Source organism: Erpetoichthys calabaricus, chromosome 4, assembly GCF_900747795.2.
Source record: "Erpetoichthys calabaricus chromosome 4, fErpCal1.3, whole genome shotgun sequence".
Taxonomy (NCBI): Eukaryota; Metazoa; Chordata; class Cladistia; order Polypteriformes; family Polypteridae; genus Erpetoichthys; species Erpetoichthys calabaricus.
Genome location: NC_041397.2, coordinates 308026195 through 308046789, shown reverse-complemented (window position 1 = coordinate 308046789; position 20595 = coordinate 308026195). Strand labels below are relative to the sequence as shown.

General features: G+C 42.6%; 1 long non-coding RNA gene across 1 annotated transcript in view; it reads left to right on the top strand.

Moving 5' to 3' along the window:
• Positions 1-2255: 2255 nt before the first annotated feature.
• LOC127527393 (uncharacterized) overlaps positions 2256-20595 on the top strand; it is a 52246-nt gene continuing 33906 nt past the window's right edge. The window contains exon 1 of the long non-coding RNA XR_007934708.1: positions 2256-2628. This is a non-coding gene — a long non-coding RNA (uncharacterized LOC127527393). The remainder of the gene's footprint in view (positions 2629-20595) is intronic.

Below are 20595 nucleotides of genomic sequence, written 5' to 3'. Positions count from 1 at the left end.
GCCAAACCATGTGGTCTATCACAAATTCTTAGGGAAATATTCTGTTTTTTATTAATTTTCTTTCTGTGTTGTGACTTTGAGTTTGCTTTTGTTCTATTAATGGGTCTGTCCATTGAATTCCACTTTTGTATTTGACTGCCCTCCTTCTCTCTCTCCTGATCAGAAAACCTTGAGCAACTCTGCCTTTTACAAATACCGTATATACAAGCGGAGAAGTTCTTCCGCGGATAAGTCGGGACTTGATTTTACTGTATATTTTCTGGTATTTTATAATGTTGGTCGTATAAGTCGAATGCGGAAAACTCACGCTAGTGGTCTAAGAGATTGATATACTAACGCCCACCTGAGAGAGTAACCACGGAGCACATTGCTTTTTTTTTCAATGTGAGTGCGGCAATGCACTGCATCAGCTATCTATTGTGCCTACATGACCACAAATACCCAAACTATTCTGAAACAACTTTTGCATTGATTTGTGTTTTTTGTATCTCACACCCTCATACACCTTTATCGTAAGAGCATCCCTTATCTATGGTGGAGTGTTCGATCAGAAGAAAATATGAAGCTGGTTTTAAATTAAAAGTCATTGACGTGGTGAAAGAAATTGGTAACTGCGCTGCTGCAACAAAATTCGATGTGTCTGAGAAACTGGTTGAGATTGGAGGAGGCAAGAAGAAATTAAGTGCAGTATTTTTGAACGGGCGTATAAGTCGGGGTCTGATAAGTAAAAAGTATTTTCCTTAGAACTTCATCTTGTTTTACCAAGCACTACAATGTTAAAAAATGTTTCTTTGTGATTCTTAACAAAGAGTGTTTGCATTTATGACACAAATTTGGATCTGGATGAAATGCTACCAACAAGATTTGTTTCTGATAACATTATAGCTTAAATGCTTTCAACTAGGATCAAGTGTCCCTATCATAGAACATATTACAGATCTGGCATCATTTCTTCAGAATCTGGTGGCAGCATAAATTCTTATACTATAAAAACTAAAATGCTATAATGATTTCTCTTTTGTTATGATTATTATTCTACTATGTTTCAGGGAAAGACATTCAAAAATCATCTCCACATCCAAGTGGTCTAAGAAGTGAAAGGAAAATACTTGGAGTCTGCAGGACGGTCACTGGCACACAAGTGAAGTCATCAGCCAGGCTCAGAGTTAGTACCGGTTCATTTATTTTGGAAGCACATTTTCTTTTCTCATTCAGCTGTGATTTAATAGTAGCATGAATGTGTCTATTAACCTAATAACATATGTAGGAGAATCATTGTTCTTCTGTTTGATAGTAGAAATAAAATTATTTAAGGAAAATCATTAATAAGAATATTATTCTTCATTTTTGTCAAACAAATTGGAGAATAACTTCAACTTTACCCATGGAATGGTTTATTATTATTGTGACCTTAAGAATATAAAAACACACATCACAAAACATTCATCCATCTGTCCATTTTCTTAACGCACCTATCTAAGGCAGTTTCACAGGGCAGCTGGAGCCTATCCCATTAATCATCAGGTGCAAGGCAGGCTCAGTCTCTGGACAGGTGCCAGTCCATTACAGGGTGAACACACACACACACACACACCCCATACAAACACACTAAGAGCCAATTTAGCAACACCAATTCACCTAACCAGCATGTCTTTGGACCTGACACTGATAACATGGATGATCCTTTTCCTCTTTAGACCGTAGAACATGGTGGCTGTTTTGTTTTTCAAAAACTACTTGAAATGTTGACTTATTGGACCACAAAACAGGATTCCTATGTGCAAGTTTCCATCTCTGGATAGAGCAGCTGGACGAAACCCGTGAGGACACAGCGACACCAAGCAAACTTTACACAGGGAGCTGCCACATAATATCATATGTCTTGGATTTTTATAGTGAAACGTGTACATTTCAACGCACTCCACTTGTAAGTGGAAATGTTACACTGACATTGTCTCACATTTTCCACATAATCATACATTGACAATTACTGGGTGTGAGAGGATAATTTAGAAGTAACAGTAGTTAGGTATTTTGGTTTGCAGTGCATATTGAAATATATAGACATTTGTTTTCAACTACTGAAATGATCAAGTAAACAAGCAGAACATTCCAGGGGGATGGTTCAAGAAACAGGCTAATGTAATATTCTTTCATGTACCTAGTAAGGTAGTCAGCATATATACAGTTTTCACAACAGAATAAAGGCGAATTCAAGAGATACTCAGTGAATTCAGTGATGCGACAAGTCTAAGTAGGATACACTGGGATAAGCTTTTAAGTGTGGAGACAGTCGAGGAGCAGTGGAACAGGTTTAAAAATGTTTTACATGTAATGCAGGACAGATACATACCTAAATTTGGAATTAATAGGAAACTAAAAAAAACTCCACGGTGGATTAATAAAGATTTAAAAAAGACGCTGCAAAGGAAAAAACAGCTTTATAAGGCATATAAGACTAATGACTGCAAAGTGAATTGTAGAGCGTATGAGAACATGAGGGCAACCATTAAGAAGGATATCAGGAAGGCTAAAAGACAATTGGAGAGGAATATAGCAGATAAGGCGAAAGACGACCCTAAGAGATTCTTTCAGTATTTTAGTAGTAAAAGAACAGTTAAGGAGGAGGTCAAGTGCATCAGGAATAGATAGATAGATAGATAGATAGATAGATAGATAGATAGATAGATAGATAGATAGATAGATAGATAGATAGATAGATAGATAGATAGATAGATAGATAGATAGATAGATAGATAGATAGATAGATAGATAGATAGATAGATACTTTATTAATCCCAATGGGAAATTCACATTCTTCAGCAGCAGCATACTGATACAATAAATAATATTAAATTAAAGAATGATAATAATGCAGGTGAAAAAACAGACAATAACTATGTATAATGTTAAATATTAACGTTAAATATTAACGTTTACCCCCCCGGGTGGAATTAAAGAGTCGCATAGTTTGGGGGAGGAACGATCTCCTCAATCTGTCTGTGGAGCAGGACAGTGACAGCAGTCTGTCGCTGAAGCTGCTCTTCTGTCTGGAGATGATACTATTTAGTGGATGCAGTGGATTCTCCATAATTGATAGGAGCCTGCTGAGCGCCCTTCGCTCTGCCACAGATGTTAAACTGTCCAGCTCCATGCCAACAATAGAGCCTGCCTTCCTCACCAGTTTGTCCAGGCGTGAGGCGTCTTTCCTCTTAATGCTGCCTCCCCAGCACACCACTGTGTAGAAGAGGGCGCTCGCCACAACTGTTTGATAGAACATCTGCAGCATCTTATTGCAGATGTTGAAGGAAGCCAGCCTTCTAAGGAAGTATAACCGGCTCTGTCCTTTCTTGCACAGCGCATCAGTATTGGCAGTCCAGTCTAATTTATCATCCAGCTGCACTCCCAGATATTTATAGGTCTGCACCATCTGCACACAGTCACCTTTGATGATCACTGGGTCTTTGAGGGGTCTGGGCCTCCTAAAATCCACCACCAGCTCTTTGGTTTAGCTGGTGTTCAGGTGTAGGTGGTTTGAGTTGCACCATTTAACAAAGTCATTGATTAGGTCCCTATACTCCTCCTCCAGCCCATTCCTGATACAGCCCACGATAGCAGTGTCATCATCAGCGAACTTTTGCCATGGCAGGACTCCGAGTTGTATTGGATGTCCGATGTATATAGGCTGAACAGGACCGGAAAAAGTACAGTCCCCTGTGGCGCTCCTGTGTTGCTGACCACAATGTCAGACGTGCAGTTCCCAAGACGCACATACTGAGGTCTGTCTTTAAGATATTCCACGATCCATGCCACTAGGTATGAATCTACTCCCATCTCTGTCAACTTGTCCCTAAGGAGCAGAGGTTGGATTGTGTTGAAGGCGCTAGAGAAGTCCAGAAACATAATTCTTACAGCACCACTGCCTATAATAAAGTATATATATATATATATATATATATATATATATATATATATATATATATATATATATATATATATATATATAGTAAAGGGGAATTAAAAGATACAGACAGTGAAATAGTGGATGCCTTAAACTTTCATTTTTCTGAAATGTTTACAAGTGAGCAAGTGGATAACCTCCCAGAGGTAAACGCGACTACTAAGGAGGTACTGAGGGATTTGGAAATTGTAGAGGGAGAAATACTGCTCAGATTAAATAAGCTGAAATTGAACAAATCACCAGGACCAGATAATATTTATCCTCGTGTTCTTAAGGAGGCTAGTGAGTACAGATATAAACCCTTGACGCATATTTTTTAGGAAGTCACTGCGCACTGGAGAGATTCCGAAGGACTGGAAAATATAAAAAGGGTGACAGGGCAGATCCAAGCAACTATAGGCCAGTAAGCTTAACATGCATCACAGGAAAATTAATGGAAGGAATTATTAAGGATAAGATCGAGCAACACTTGGCAAGGGCAGGAGTTATTCTAAGCAGTCAGCATGGGTTCAGAAGAGGGAGGTCGTGTTTTACTAACATGCTGGAATTCTATGAGGAGGCAACAAAAGGATACGATCAAAGTGGAGCTTATGAGATTATTTATCTGGAATTTCAGAAAGCATTTGATAAGGTGCCACATGAGAGGTTGGGCATCAAATTAAAAGAGGTGGGAGTTCAGGGTGATGTATGTAGATGGGTGCAGAATTGGCTCAGACAAAGGAAGCAGAGGGTGATGGTGCGAGGAACCTCATCAGAATTGGCCGATGTTAAGAGTGGTGTTCCACAGGGGTCAGTGCTAGGGCCGCTGCTATTTTTAATATATATAAATGATTTTGATAGGAATATAAGTAACAAGCTGGTTAAATTTGCAGATGATACCAAGATAGGTGGATTAGCAGATAATTTGGAATCCGTTATATCATTACAGAAGGACTTGGATAGCATAGAGGCTTCGGCAGATTTGTGGCAGATGAAATTTAATGTCAGTAAATGTAAAGTATTACACATTGGAAGTAAAAATGTTAGGTTTGAATACACAATAGGCGGTCGGAAAATTGAGAGTACACCTTATGAGAAGGATTTAGGAGTCATAGTGGACTCTAAGCTATCGACTTCCCAACAGTGTTTAGAAGCCATTAAGAAGGCTAACAGAATGTTAGGATATATAGCACGATGTGTGGAGTACAAGTCCAAGGAGGTTCTGCTCAACCTTTATAATGCACTGGTGAGGCCTCATCTTGAGTACTGTGTGCAGTTGTGGTATCCAGGCTACAAAAAGGACATAGCAGAACTAGAAAAGGTCCAGAGAAGAGCGACTAGGCTGATTGCAGGGCTACAGGGGTTGAATTATGAGGAAAGATTAAAAGAGCTGAGCCTTTACAGTTTAAGCAAAAGAAGATTAGGAGGTGACGTGATTGAAGTGTTTAAAATTATGAAGGGAATTAGTGCAGTGGATCGAGACTGTTATTTTAAAATGAGTTCATCAAGAACACGGGGACACAGTTGGAAACTTGTTAAGGGTAAATTTCACACAAACATTAGGAAGTTTTTCTTTACACAAAGAAAGATAGAAACTTGGAATAAGCTACCAAGTAGTGTGGTAGACAGTAAGACGTTAGGGTCTTTCAAAACTCGACATGATGTTTTCTTGGAAGAAACAAGTGGATAGGACTGGTGAGCTTTGTTGTGCTGAATGGCCTGTTCTCGTCTAGAGTGTTCTAATGTTCTAATATTGAAGAACAAGGATATAAAGGAGAAATACTTTTATTTTAGGCTGGCTACACTCTATGCTAAAGCACCTCATCTCTTTAAACCAATCAGAGTATGATATGTAAGCATTAATTCAACACTATTATGCAAATTCGGTTATCTAAAAAATAGACTTCTGCCCGTATTTCTCTGACCATTCTGACCATGCAGTAACAGACTGCTGTGATGAGTGCTCCCTCTCCAAGCATTTGCTGAGGGGATAATAAATGACTCAATGGACAAGCTTTCTCTTGCCTGATTGCTGACTTAAAGAGGTTTTATCAAACTTGTCCTGATAGAGGACACATTTGTTTAATTAATATGTTTGATTTCCTCCACTGTTTTGGTGGCCCACACGTGGGTCGATCTGATTCCTCCAGTGACGGACATTCTGCAGACTGGCTGGCCTGTTCTCATCTGCGTAGGACCCAAGACCCAGGAAGACACGAATATCCAAGTTTAGGAACAAACCTGAATGGGTAGGAGAGCTTGTTCATTTATTCTTTTGGGGATAAGGTACCGAGTTTGACCCCAAGCTGTTGGAACAGTAGTGTTATCTGTTTAAAGTTAGGGTTTGTTTTAGTGTACTTAGGTTAGGAATTGGATCGCCATGGCTCGATTAGTTTGCCATTGTATAAACAGTTAAAGCCAGTTAAGGAAATCTCTGGAAGTAATAAGATATGTTTGCTCATTTTTCATTTTCATCGTTTCAGGTGAATCATAGATCCTGCAATGGCAAGCAACACTTCAAATTCTGTTTCGGAATTTTTGCTGCTATGTGAAATCAGACCAGAGCAAAGAAACTTGACCGTTTCATTTCTCTCCATAATCTACTTTATCACACTGTTTGGAAATCTGTTGGTTATTTTTGTCATTAAAATGAACCGCCATCTTCAAACACCAATGTATTTATACATTGGCTTCTTAGCAGTTGTAGACTTGCTTAACAGCACTAATATTATTCCCAAAATGTTGTCTGTCCTTTTAGACTCTATAGTCGTTCCCTACGGACCGTGTTTGCTGCAGATGTACATAATCTTCCACCTGGAAATAGTGGAATCTCTGCTTTTTGTGTTGATGGCATGTGATCGCTATGTAGCAGTCCTTCATCCACTGCAATACCCTTCTCTTATTACAAATAAACTTGTCTGGCTTAGTTTGACGTTGTCTAACATTATTAGTGTTTTTGCTGTTACACCAAACTTGGTCTTTGTCAATGAACTTGATTTTTGTCAGTCTAATGTCTTGCCTTACTGTTTCTGTGATTATGCTACAATTGTTCGGTTAGCCTGTACTAACAATCCCAAATATTTCACTCTTTTAGCGACCACAACATCGTTATTTGGGTTTTTGCCTGTAGTGATTATTATCTTTTCTTACTGCAGAATTGCTCAGGCAGCACTGAACATCTCTTCTTCTGATGGGAAAAATAAGGTTTTAAGCACCTGCCTCACACACCTGCTGGTGATGTCACTCTCTTATCTACCATTGATGATTTCGTACATTTTAACAGGAAGTGGTGTGAATCTGTCAAAGGAAGCGTACAATATTCTGGTTATGATAGGCAACGTTGTTCCTAATATGATGAACCCAATAATATACAGTTTTAGAAACAGAGAAATAAAAAGTACCATTTACAAGTTTGTGAAAGGAATCCGAACATCTCCCATTGCCATCATGCTCTGAATGAACCTGTAATGTGTAGGCCAAGAGGAGGAAGACTTGGGGCTAAAACTGAGATCATGCCTTCCAAACGCCTGGTGCATTTCACTTTATAAAATTTAAAACAAAGTACCTATTTCATATGTGTGTCCAATTTGGTGTACCAATCAAATGATATCTACAAATGTTATTTTTCCGCATTTCTGGAATTTTCAGCTCTTAATGTGTTCACATTGCTATAATCCAAATAAATTCTTGGTGGCAATTACAATTTTTTTATTCCAGTACTGAACTGGGTAACATTAAAATACTTACTGGAAAATTTCCTTTAAGAGCTGTACTTTGGCTCAAAGTACTTATTTTATGGTGCTTAAATGGAGCAATCTTCCTTCCAAATGGACATTGATGGTAAAAATGTGTACCACTGCCTCGAGCAAAATGAGCGTGCTTTAGCTTAAATAAGGTTGAATGTTTTTCACTTTCCTTCGAAGAGGCCACGATCCAAAAAGAAGCAAGTGCTGGCAAAGGGTGTTTGGCAAATTACAAGTAAACCCCATTAAAAAACGGTATGTGGTCTTCAGGTAATATGACAAATCTTTTTATCTGAGAGAATAAGAGAAAAAATGTAAAGTTGTGATCCCTTCACGTCACATATAATCTCCCAACTGTAACATCTTGTTTGAGTAATTTTCAGCATTTTCAAAGAAGAACATACAGAAAAAGTACATATTTCAAAAAATATAATCTGTAAAACAAAACAACATGGGTCAGACAGATGCCAAAAACTGTGCTAATGGACATAGAACTGGCCTTTAGTAAATGTAGGATTTAAAACCATACCCATAGTGGCAATGAAACATTTCTAAGAACAATCAACACCCCAACTTAACTCCACCCACCTAAGATGAAGTTCATAACACCTGCAGACCTGCTTATCTATGCAATTATCTAACCAGCCAATCAGTTTGATGTAGTTAATCAAACACCAAAATGGGGGGAAAATTGTGATCTCAGTGTGGTATGGTTGTTTGTGCAAGGCGGACTACTTTGAATATTTCTGTTCCTGCTGATCTCCTGTAATTTTCACACTCTGTAATCTCTAGAGTTTACTCAGAATGGCGTGAGAAAGCAAAAAACATTTACTGTAGTGAGTGGCAGTTCTGTGGACAGAAACACTCTGTAGATGAGAGGAGTCAGAGGAGAATAGCCTGTGTTTTGAACTGACAGAAAGGCTACGGTAACTCCAATAAACTCTCTGAACAGCTATACGGAGAAGGAAAGCGATTCAAAATGCACAACATGTCGAACCTTGAGGTGGATGGTCTACAACAGACCTTGTCTGGTTCCATTACCAAGAACAGAAAGCTAAGGCGGCAGTCAGCGCAGGCTCACCAAAACTAGACAGTTGAATATTGGAAAAATGTAGCCTGGTCTAATGAATCTCGATTTCAGATAAAGCCACATTGATGGTGGGAGCAAAAGCTTTCATCAACAGTATGAATCCATGCACCCAAGCTGCCTTGTGTCAACAGTTCAGGCTGAATGTGGTAGCATAATGATGTGGGAAATGTTTTCATGCCACACTTTGGGCCTGTTAAAGCAATCAACCATTTTTTGAGTGCCACGGTCTATTTGAGTATTGTGCACCCCTCGGCCACAGTTTGCACATCTTCTAATGGCTGCTTCAGGGATCATAATGCACAGCTTCGCAAAGGAAACTTGTCTGAAGCTGATTTCACAACCATGACAAGAGTTCAGTGTTCTTCAGAAGGCCTACCAAGTCAACCATGTCTGAATCCATTAGAACCCCTTTGGAATGTAGAATGGGAAATTTGCAGCATGAATGTGCAGCTGACAAATGTGCAGTAACATGCAGACATAGACCAGAATCTCAAAGGAACAATTCCAACATCTTGTGTAATCCATGCCAAGAAGAACTGAGGCTATTTTAAGAGGAAAAGATGGCTCTATCCAGTTTGAGGACCTATTCCTAATAATTTGCCCACTGAATGTGGATTTCAAAAACCTGACTTGAAACCAAATTTCAAGTGTGTGGATTGAAAAAGAAAGTTGTGCACAAAAAACAAACAAACATACAGACACTGTGCTATATAGATTTAGATACTCAATCAGGTTTAAGATAAATAAATAAGTATGGAGCAGTGTTTCTACCAGCAGTAGCTAGGGTCAAACATCAAAGAAAGACAACAATAAGCATAAATAGTACAGTATATAATGAAAATTTGGGGGTAATGCTAGGCAAACAGGGTTTTGTGATGTAATAATGCGTTAACATTGGCAGGTGGTTCCATTTAAAAGGACTGTTGTGTGGACGATCACTTAGACAAGACAGCAGGTGTGGTCATATAGCAGCTTTATTTTCACATCATCACAGTGAGCAGGTTTCAGAAAAGCAGGCAATCAATATTAAATGACAGCATCAGGGCTCTTCTGAACAACTGTTTGTTGGGTGGGGCAAAGGTTTTGTACCCCTAAAATGCGTAATTTAATATCATCATGAAATGCAACAGTAAACACTTTTATTTTACACAATCCTTGAGCCTCTTCAACGCCCCTTTTGCAACTTGATTTTTCTGCCCCTTTGTTATGACGTTCAGATGTAAACTAGGGGAAAACGTGATAAGGCAGTCTCAGTGTGGAATGCTTAGACCTTGAGTCCTTTTGACAAATATTTTTCTGTTTGCTCAGCAAAGCATGTTTTTAAAGCTTACTTCTGCTTAACTCCTTAGACAAGGATTAGTACAAGGGAACGAAGAGAACATTCATCTTCCACAGTTGCTTATGCAGGGTTGTAGCAAGGCTACATAACTTGACAGTCGGGCTGGTCTGCTGGACTGTCTGTCACTTTATAATGTTGGCTGGGAGGGTGTCTATAAATAGCCTTTCAGGCTTTTTTGATGACGTCCCAGTGCTGGGAGCATCCCAGCGTCATGTTTCCATAACAACCGAGAGGGGAAAGGATGTTTCAGCGGGAAACGTTTTCTTTTTAAGGGGAATGGCGGATCAAGGAAAGGGAGAGAAAAAAGGAAGGAAAAGGCTGAAGGCAAGGTGGCGACTATCTACGCTCTAAGAATCATTCAGGATCTTACTTCGCCCAGGGACGTCTGCTATTGTGGGTGGCCACCCCAAAGAAATAATCAGGTGATGAATCCCAGAGAAGAGGCCAGGTACTGGTGATCTCCGGGTGCTCCCGTCTGGTGAGTCGGAGCCATGAGTAGCATTTCTTCGTGATAGTCCGCGGAGAAGCCGTTTCGCCGGAGGACTGTTGTGTTTCCTCCTGCCATACGGAAGGAACTGAACTGCAGGGGTTTTTTTTTCTTATATGTGGACTACGTTAAATCTTTCTTTTTGCGTTCTCAGAGAACAGTTTTTTTTTTATTTCCATCCATCCATCCATCCATCCATCCATCCATCCTCTTCCGCTTATCCGATGTCGGGTCGCGGGGGCAGCAGCTTGAGCAGAGATGCCCAGACTTCCCTCTCCCCGGCCACTTCTCCTAGCTCTTCCGGGAGAATCCCGAGGCATTCCCAGGCCAACCGAGCGACATAGTCCCTCCAGCGTGTCCTGGGTCTTCCCCGGGGCCTCCTCCCGGTTAGACGTGCCCAGAACACCTCACCAGGGAGGCGTCCAGGAGGCATCCTGATCAGATGCCCGAGCCACCTCATCTGACTCCTCTCGATGCGGAGGAGCAGCGGCTCTACTCTGAGCCCCTCCCGGATGACTGAGCTTCTCACCCTATCTTTAAGGGAAAGCCCAGACACCCTGCGGAGGAAACTCATTTCAGCCGCTTGTATTCGCGATCTCGTTCTTTCGGTCACTACCCATAGCTCATGACCATAGGTGAGGGTAGGAGCATAGATCGACTGGTAAATTGAGAGCTTCGCCTTGTGGCTCAGCTCCTTTTTCACCACGACAGACTGATGCAGAGCCCGCATCACTGCGGATGCTGCACCGATCCACCTGTCAATCTCACGCTCCATTCTTCCCTCACTCGTGAACAAGACCCCGAGATACTTGAACTCCTCCACTTGGGGCAGGATCTCGCTACCAACCCTGTGAGGGCACTCCACCCTTTTCCGGCTGAGGACCATGGTCTCAGATTTGGAGGTGCTGATTCCCATCCCAACTGCTTCACACTCGGCTGCGAACCGATCCAGAGAGAGCTGAAGATCACGGCCTGATGAAGCAAACAGGGCAACATCATCTGCAAAAATCAGTGTCCCAATCCTGAGTCCATCAAACCGGACCCCCTCAATGCCCTGGCTGCGCCTAGAAATTCTGTCCATAAAAGTTATGAACAGAATCGGTGACAAAGGGCAGCCCTGGCAGAGTCCAACTCTCACTGGAAACGGGTTTGAGTTACTGCCGGCAATGCGGACCAAGCTCTGGCACCGATCGTACAGAGACCGAACAGCCCTTATCAGGGGGTCCGGTACCCCATACTCTCGGAGTACCCCCCACAGGATTCCCCGAGGGACATGGTCGAATGCATTTTCCAAGTCCACAAAACACATGTAGACTGGTTGGGCAAACTCCCATGCACCCACCAGGACCCTGCTTAGGGTGTAGAGCTGGTCCACTGTTCCGCGACCAGGACAAAAACGACACTGTTCCTCCTGAATCCGAGGTTCGACTATCCGATGGACCCTCCTCTCCAGGGCCCCCGAATAGACTTTTCCAGGGAGGCTGAGGAGTGTGATCCTTCTGTAGTTGGAACACACCCTCCGGTCCCCTTTCTTAAAGAGGGGGACCACCACCCCGGTCTGCCAATCCAGAGGCACTGTCCCTGATGTCCATGCGATGTTGCAGAGGCGTGTCAACCAAGACAGTCCTACAACATCCAGAGCCTTGAGGAACTCCGGGCGTATCTCATTCACCCCCGGGGCCCTGCCACCAAGGAGTTTTTTGACCACCTCGGTGACCTCAGTCCCAGAGATGGCGGAGCCCACCTCTGAGTCCCCAGGCTCTGCTTCCTCATTGGAAGGCATGTTAGTGGGATTGAGGAGGTCTTCAAAGTACTCCCCCCACCGACCCACAACGTCCCGAGTCGAGGTCAGCAGCGCACCATCACCATATATAGTGTTGACACTGCACTGCTTCCCCCTCCTGAGACGCCGGACGGTGGACCAGAATCTCCTCAAAGCCGTCCGAAAGTCATTCTCCATGGCCTCCCCAAACTCCTCCCACAATAGAGGCACAGAACATGGCCCATTCGGACTCAATGTCCCCCACCTCCCTCGGGATGTGGTCGAAGTTCTGCTGGAGGTGGGAGTTGAAGCTACTTCTGACAGGGGGCTCTGCCAGATGTTCCCAGCAGACCCTCACAACACGTTTGGGCCTGCCAGGCCTGACCAGCATCCTCCCCCACCATCGAAGCCAACTCACCACCAGGTGGTGATCAGTTGACACCCGAGTGTCCAAGACATGTGGCCGCAAGTCCGATGACACGACCACAAAGTCGATCATCGAACTGAGGCCTAGGGTGTCCTGGTGCCAAGTACACATATGAACACCCCTGTGCTTGAACATGGTGTTCGTTATGGACAATCCGTGACGAGCACAGAAGTCCAATAACAAAACACCACTCGGGTTTAGATCGGGGGGGCCATTCCTCCCAATCACGCCCTTCCAGGTCTCATTGTCATTGCCCACGTGAGCATTGAAGTCTCCCAGCAGAACGAGGGAGTCCCCAGAAAGTATGCCCTCTAGCACCCCTCCAGGGACTCCAAAAAGGGTGGGTACTCCGAACTACTGTTCGGTGCATACGCACAAACAACAGTTAGGACCCGTCCCCCCACCCAAAGGCGGAAGGAGGCTACCCTCTCGTCCACCAGGGTAAACCCCAATGTACAGGCTCCAAGTCGGGGGGAAATAAGTATGCCCACACCCGCTCGGTGCCTCTCAACAGGGGCAACTCCAGAGTGGTAGAGAGTCCAGCCCCTCTCAAGGAGATTGGTTCCAGAGTCCAAGCTGTGCGTCGAGGTGAGTCCGACTATATCCAGCCGGAACCTCTCAACCTCGCGCACAAGCTCAGGCTCCTTCCCCGTCAGAGAGGTGACCTTCCACGTCCCAAGAGCCAGCTTCCGTAGCCGAGGATCGGACCGCCAAGGTCCCCGCCTTCGGCCACCACCCAACTCACACTGCACCCGACCTCCTTGGCCCCTCTCATAGGTGGTGAGCCCATGGGAAGGGGGACTCACGTTGCCTCTTCGGGCTGTGCCCGGCCGAGCCCCATGGCTGCAAGCCCGGCCACCAGGCGCTCGCCATCAAGCCCCACCTCCAGGCCTGGCTCCAGAGGGGGGCCCCGGTGACCCGCGTCCGGGCAAGGTAAAACGCCGTCGAAAGTTTTCATTCATCATAGAAGGTTTGAACCACTCTTTGAATCCCTCACCTAGGACCAGTTTGCCTTGGGTGGCCCTACCAGGGGCATAAAGCCCCGGACAACAGAGCTCCTAGGATCATTGGGACACGCAAACCCCTCCACCACGATAAGGTGACGGTTAAAGGAGGGTTTTTTTTTTATTTACTTTTGTTTATTGTCTGCGTCAAACCGGGGGTTAGGATTTGACCACTGGGGAGGAATCTGGGGAAGGGGTTCACTAATGAGCACTCAGGCACAGGGCAAGTAAATGTAAACAGCAAATTTCAATATATTTATAAGTCCCACTTTCTTTCGCATGTGATTTTTTTGCCTGTTATTTAAGGGCGTGCATAGGGGACCGAATATGGTAATGCTATTTTAACCTTCAAATATCATCCACTTCCCTTTCGGGTTGTGAAGTGTAGGAATCGCGTTCCCATATCTTGCGGTTGCTACATGGTTTCCATTGTTGGCTATGCTTCAACTTCACTGCTCCATCTCCCGCTGCTCCTGCTATGAGACTCCTCTTTTTCCTCACCTACCCGGCCTTGATCACCTCTTTTTTATTCACCTTCTTTGATATTTCAAAATCTCCCTATTCTCACATGGTCTCCCCAACCTACTTGAGCAGATCCGTGCCAAAATGGAGACTCCTCAGGAACCAAATGCCAAGACAAATGGATTTTTGTGAAGCAGAATATCCTAACAGGTTAGTGCTTTCATTCAGCCCCCTCTTCCACACTCTGCATAGGCAGGCCAGTAGTAGTGTAGTGTTTCTCTCTGGTCTATTTAAATTGATATTGCAATATTTTTATTTTTGATAAAATTGTTTGGTCTACCATAATTCTTAGAGCAGTATTAGAGACTGTGAGACTAATGCAGAAGAGCATACGGTGCATCTCAATAAATTAGAATATCATCAAGAAGTTGATTTATTTCAGTAATTCAATTCAAAAAGTGAAACTCATAAATTATATAGATCCGTTACACACAGAATGATATACTGTATTTCAAGTGTTTACTTCTTTTAATTTTGCTGATTATGGCTTAATAATAAAAATAATAATAATAATACATTTTATTTATATAACACTTTTCCCATGCTCAAAGCGCTTCGCAGAGTCTTAGAAAAAAAAACAGCAGGGTATATGTAACATTGGATATGAATGTTTTCCCGAATAGAACAATGAAACAGATAATAAAGCATTAAATAGAATAAAGAACAATAAACCAGAGTAAAATACTAAATTCAATACTAAAAGAAAAACCTAACAAATAACCTAATTTGTGATATAATAGACACACAAATTATCCTAAGCACCTGGACAGAGAGGTAAACTGAAAGAGAGGGCAGAATGTTAAGTTAAGCTAAAAGCCTTCCTAAATAGATGAGTTTTAAGTTATTTTTTAAAAGAATGAATGGAGTCAGCTGATGTAATTAATTTCGGGATGTCATTCCAAAGTCTGGATGCTATGGAGCTGAAGGCCCCGTCACCCATAGAGTGCAGGTTAGTGTGAAGCACAACAAGATTACCAGAATCAGAGGACCTTAGTAGGCGAACAGGAGCATATTGATTTAGAAGGTCACTGATGTAGTTTGGTGCGAGGCCAATTAAAGCTTTATAGGTTATTAAAAGAATTTTATATTCAGTCCTGTAAGACACAGGGAGCCAGTGAAGGCGAAGCAGGATGGGTGTGATGTGCTCACTGTTGTTGGTTTGAGTAAGGACTCTTGCAACAGAGTTTTGAATCATCTGGAGCTGTGATATAAGATTAGAAGGGGCACCTCCCAGCAGCGAGCTACAGTAATCGATGCGGGATGTGATAAAAGCAAGACAAGTTTCTCAGCATTAGAAAAGGAGAGGAAGGAGCGAACGCGGGATATGTTACGGAGGTGAAAGTAAGAAAGTTTCTTAATGTGGTTTATGTGGGCAGAATAAGAAAGGAAGGAATCAAAAATGACACCAAGATTCTTTGCAGTAGAGGCAGGTCTGATGAGATCACCGCCAAGATGGACTGGGAAGGAGCTCATTTTATTAAGTTGCACTTTAGTCCCAATTTGCAGGAGGTCAGTTTTGTTGCAATTTAATTTTAAAGAGTTCTGCTCCATCCAGGTATTAATTTCAATGAGGCAAGTTGTGAGCTGAGAAAGCTCTGATGAAGTTCCAGTTTTGACATTGAAGTAGAGTTGAGTGTCATCTGCATAAAAGTGATAACCCAGTCCAAAGCCACAAATAATATGACCAAGGGGAAGAATATAAATACAGAAGAGAAGAGGGCCAAGGACAGAGCCCTGAGGAGGTCCTTGTATGACTGGTGCTGAGCTGGACCTGCTGTTGCCAAGACTAACGAACTCTTGCCTATCAGTCAGGTAGGACTTGAACCACTGGAGGGCAGTGCCAGAGATACCCAGCATGTTCTCCATTCTGGACAGTAGGATGTCATGTCTGACCTGAGTGTCAAATGCTGCACTGAGGTCTAACAGAATTAATATGCTGGTTTGGTTTGTCCAGAGTCTGCTGCCATAAGCAAATCATTGGTTACCCGTAGCAGAGCAGTTTCACAGCTGTGCTGTGCTCTGAAACCAGACTGAAAGGGTTCCATCAAATTATTAGAAGTTAAGTAGTTGGTGAGTTGGGAAGCTACAATACGCTCAAGAACTTTTGACAGGAAAGGTAATTGGGAAATAGGCCGAAAGTTAAGATTGTCAGCATCAAGACCAGACTTTTTTAACATCGGGGTTACAGAAGCGATTTTAAAAGTGAGCAGCACAGAGCCAGTGTCAAGGGATGAGTTTATTATTGTTGTAACAGTCGGGATTATGGCATGAAGGCAGGATTTAAGTAGTATGCTGGGGATGGGGTCCAGTACACAAGTAGTCGGTCTCATCTTACAAAGCAGGTTATTAACAAACGCAGATGTGACTGGTGAGAACTTAGAGAAGGAGCTGGATGGAGTGGGGAAACAGGGAGAGATATTAATAGATGATGTACTTATGTTAGTTGAGTTATTTAGATCTTTAATTTTGTTACGGAAAAAGTGGAGGAATTCCTCACAGACTTCAGTAGAAGAGGTAGTTGGGCCAATTGCGGGTTCGATTAGTTTATTAACTACAGAAAACAAAACCCTTGTGTTATCATGGCCACTTTCTATTATTCTGCCATAGTGGGTGTTCTTGGCAGCAGTTAGTGCTTCTCTGTAAGCTCTTTGGTGGTCAGAGAAAGCCTGGATGTGCACGGTGAGGCCAGTCTTACGTGACATTCTGTCAAGGCGTCAGCCAGCTGCTTTCATAGATCACAATTCTGAGTTATACCAAGGAGCTGAATGTTTAAAGGAAACCTCCTTATATGTTAAAGGAGCTGTTTTATCTAATGCTGAATGAAGGGCTGAGTTATAGTGGTCAACAGGACTATCTAGTGTTGACAGAATACGTGCAGACAGCAAAAGATCAGAAATGGATCCAGAAAGGATAGAGCGACAGATATTTTTAAGGTTTCTGTAAGAAATTTGTCGTTTACAGGTAAGAGGAGGGAAAGGCAGTGAGACAGTGAAAAATACTGCTTTATGGTCAGAGAGTCCCAAATCAGTGCTGTAAATGTTGGCAACAGATAGTCCAGAAGTGCAGATCAGATCCAGTATATGACCGCCAGAGTGGGTGGAAAAATCAACATGTTGTGTCAAGTCAAAACAGTCCAGTAAGGATAGGAATTAATTTCTCAGTTTAGATATAGTAATGTCAATATGGATGTTGAAATCACAGAGAAGGATAATTCTCTGAGAGTGAGAGCTTAGGTGGGTCAAAAGTTCAATCAGATTGGATAAGAAGGATGCATTGATTCCGTTATTAGTTTAAGAGCCAGGCACTCAAAAGACAATGGACAGTCAATCGGGATTCGTTTAATGTTTAAGTCATCTCTGACAATTACTGCAAGTCCACCTCCTTGTCTAGAGCTGCGAGGTTCTGTGTGGAAAGTGAATCCAGATGGTGTCACATCTGTGAGAGATGTAAATTAGTTCGGTTTTTGCGAAGTCTCCGTTAAACACAGAATATCAAGTTTGGTGTCAGCGATGAGTTCTGACAGCACCAATGCTTTGCCATTAAGAGACCTCGAGTTAAACAGTGCAATATTAGTTAATGAGGCTTCTTTTTGCACAGAGCTGTGATCGGAGTTTATTTTCACATAATGTAAATTTGGTACATTGACACTTCTATTTTCAGGGCCATGAGAAGGACAGCATATTCCTGAGCAAATGCCACTGGTGGTCTTTTCATTCACAGCCTGGCGGTGGCGGTGACCTGACCCGCGATGTACATATTTCTGGCGCCGCAAAATGTTTAAGTCAGACCATTTGCTCTGGACAAACTGTTTAATAAGAAGGAGTTTGTCATGAGAGTATTTTAGCATGATAGTGAGTGATACTTAACTGATAGCAGTGGAGCCGGTAGGACAGGTGGGTGTGGTAGCGTAGATGAGCGGCGATAGCAAAGCAGCAGAAAGCATAGCAGGAGGAGGAAGCAGGATTTGGAAGTTCCAGCATATAGCCATAAACAGTAACGCTGGGTTTTACAGGCGCGATCACCCCAGAGCCACCAGCTAGGTTGGTATGGACATCAGATCAGTTCTTAGTCGTAGAGTACTGTAAAATGAATCGGGAGCAGACCAGAATAGTAAATATAATCAAATATAATCAAGGAGACAGATTATCCCGAGGTCCTAGATCGCCAGATACAAAGAAATGTTCGTAGGTCTCGTCTCGTGATCCACCGGTTCAGTTGTTCCCAGTCAAAGTAGAGTCCATAAAATCTGTAAATATTAACCAAATCCGTACAATTTGAGTCAGCTGCATCCACGAACTATACGTACAATAAAGGAAATAAAACAAGCGTAAGAAAGTGTAGAATTAAGGCGAGTTTTGCGTAAAGTGTTGTTAACAAGGAGGAGTGGCAACAGCAGGGGTGGGCAGATTCAGTCCTGGAGGGCCGCAGTGGTTACAGGTTTTTGTTCCAACCCAGTTGCTTAATTAAAAACCAATCCTTGTCAATTATTTAATTGCATGGCTTGCTAGTGCTTTAACTCTGCCATGTCAGGTCATTCTCATATCCTAGATTTATTTTCCTTTCTAAGGATATCATCCAAATGATTTGAAGTCTAAAACAGATGAGTAATTCTCAGTGCTTCACTTTTTTCTCTTCACTTTCCTTCCAAGTATTTAATTAAACCAAACAGTGTGTGATAAATATACGCAGGTGTAAATGAAAACAAGCTAAATGGAGAAATGCTGGTCTCTTTTGTCATTTGCATGGTATTGCTAATTAGGAGCAATTAAAAACCAAGAATACAGCTATTTAACACTAAAATAAGCAATAAGGGTTCAAAATCTTAACGAGCGAGACAACTAAAGTGAAGCTGAAGTGTTACTTGAGCAATAAGGGCTTCTTATTAAGCAATTGGGTTGGAGCAAAAACCTGCAGCCACTGCGGCCCTCCAGGACTGAATCTGCCCACCCCTGGGCAACAGCATGCGTGCGCCAGCGTCCCCTCCCTTGTATCATCATGAATGTCAACATGGAGGAGGTCAGACAGATATGGAGGGACAAGATTGTGGATAACCTTAAATGTTAACAGGAGAATTTCGAAGTCAATGCGGAACTTAACCAGGAACCCAGTGAAGCTGCTAAAAGATGGGACAGATATGGTGAGTACAACAACAACACCAACATTTATTTATATAGCACATTTTCATACAAAAAGTAGCTCAAAGTGCTTTACATAATAAAGAAAAGAAAAATAAAAGACAAAATAAGAAATTAAAATAAGACAATATTAGTTAACATCGAAAAAGAGTAAGGTCCGATGGCCAGGGGGGACAGAAAAAACAAAACAAAAAAAAAAAACTCCAGACGGCTGGAGAAAAAAAATAAAATCTGCAGGGGTTCCAGGCCACGAGACCACCCAGTCCCCTCTGGGCATTCTACCTAACATAAATGAAATAGTCCTCTTTGTAATTAGGGTTCTAACAGAAGAACTTGATGATGATTGTCATGCAGACTTCTGGCTTTTAATCCATCACTGTTGGAACATCACGGTGCTTTGACTAGATGCTGGTGGCACAAGCCACCACCAAAAGGACACAGGAAAAGGAAACAGAAGAGAGAGTAGGGGTTAGTACAGATTTTAGAGCCACCATGAATAGTTATTATAATGAATTGGATATACAGAGTACCAAGATTTAAATTACAGTGAAGTTATGAGAAGGCCATTTTAAAATAATGTGTTTTCAGCAGTTTTTTAAAGTGCTCCACTGTATTAGTGTGAAAGATAGAGGCACTGTCGACCCCTTGAACCCTCAGACCAGACGTCAGACACCAGATAAAAGTCCAATATGACTTTATTTTATCAATAAACAGTGCACAAAGCACCCTACACTCCACAATACTCATATAAATAAACAATAATCAATCACTAATCAATCCTCCACTCCCAGACGCATTGCAACCCTTCCACCCAGCTCAGCTCGACGTCTGGGATTTCCCACAATCCTTTTATAGTCCTTGACCCGGAAGTAGTTCTGTCCCTCAGTCCATGTGACTTTATCACTTCTGGGTCAGGTAAAAACTTCTCCTTTTCTTCAACCCAGAAGTGAGTCATTATAGGTGAAACAAAAGTCTCTGGGCCTTCCTGCAGCGACCCCTGGAGGTTCCCATGGTATCCAGCAGGGCTGTGATGAAAAATTCCACTGTCCATGATGCCCTGCTGGAACTCGGGGCACCTCTATGTTGCAGGCAGGGCTCCACCTGGCGGCTTGGGGGTATTGGCCGGGATGAACGGCCGGCCATATT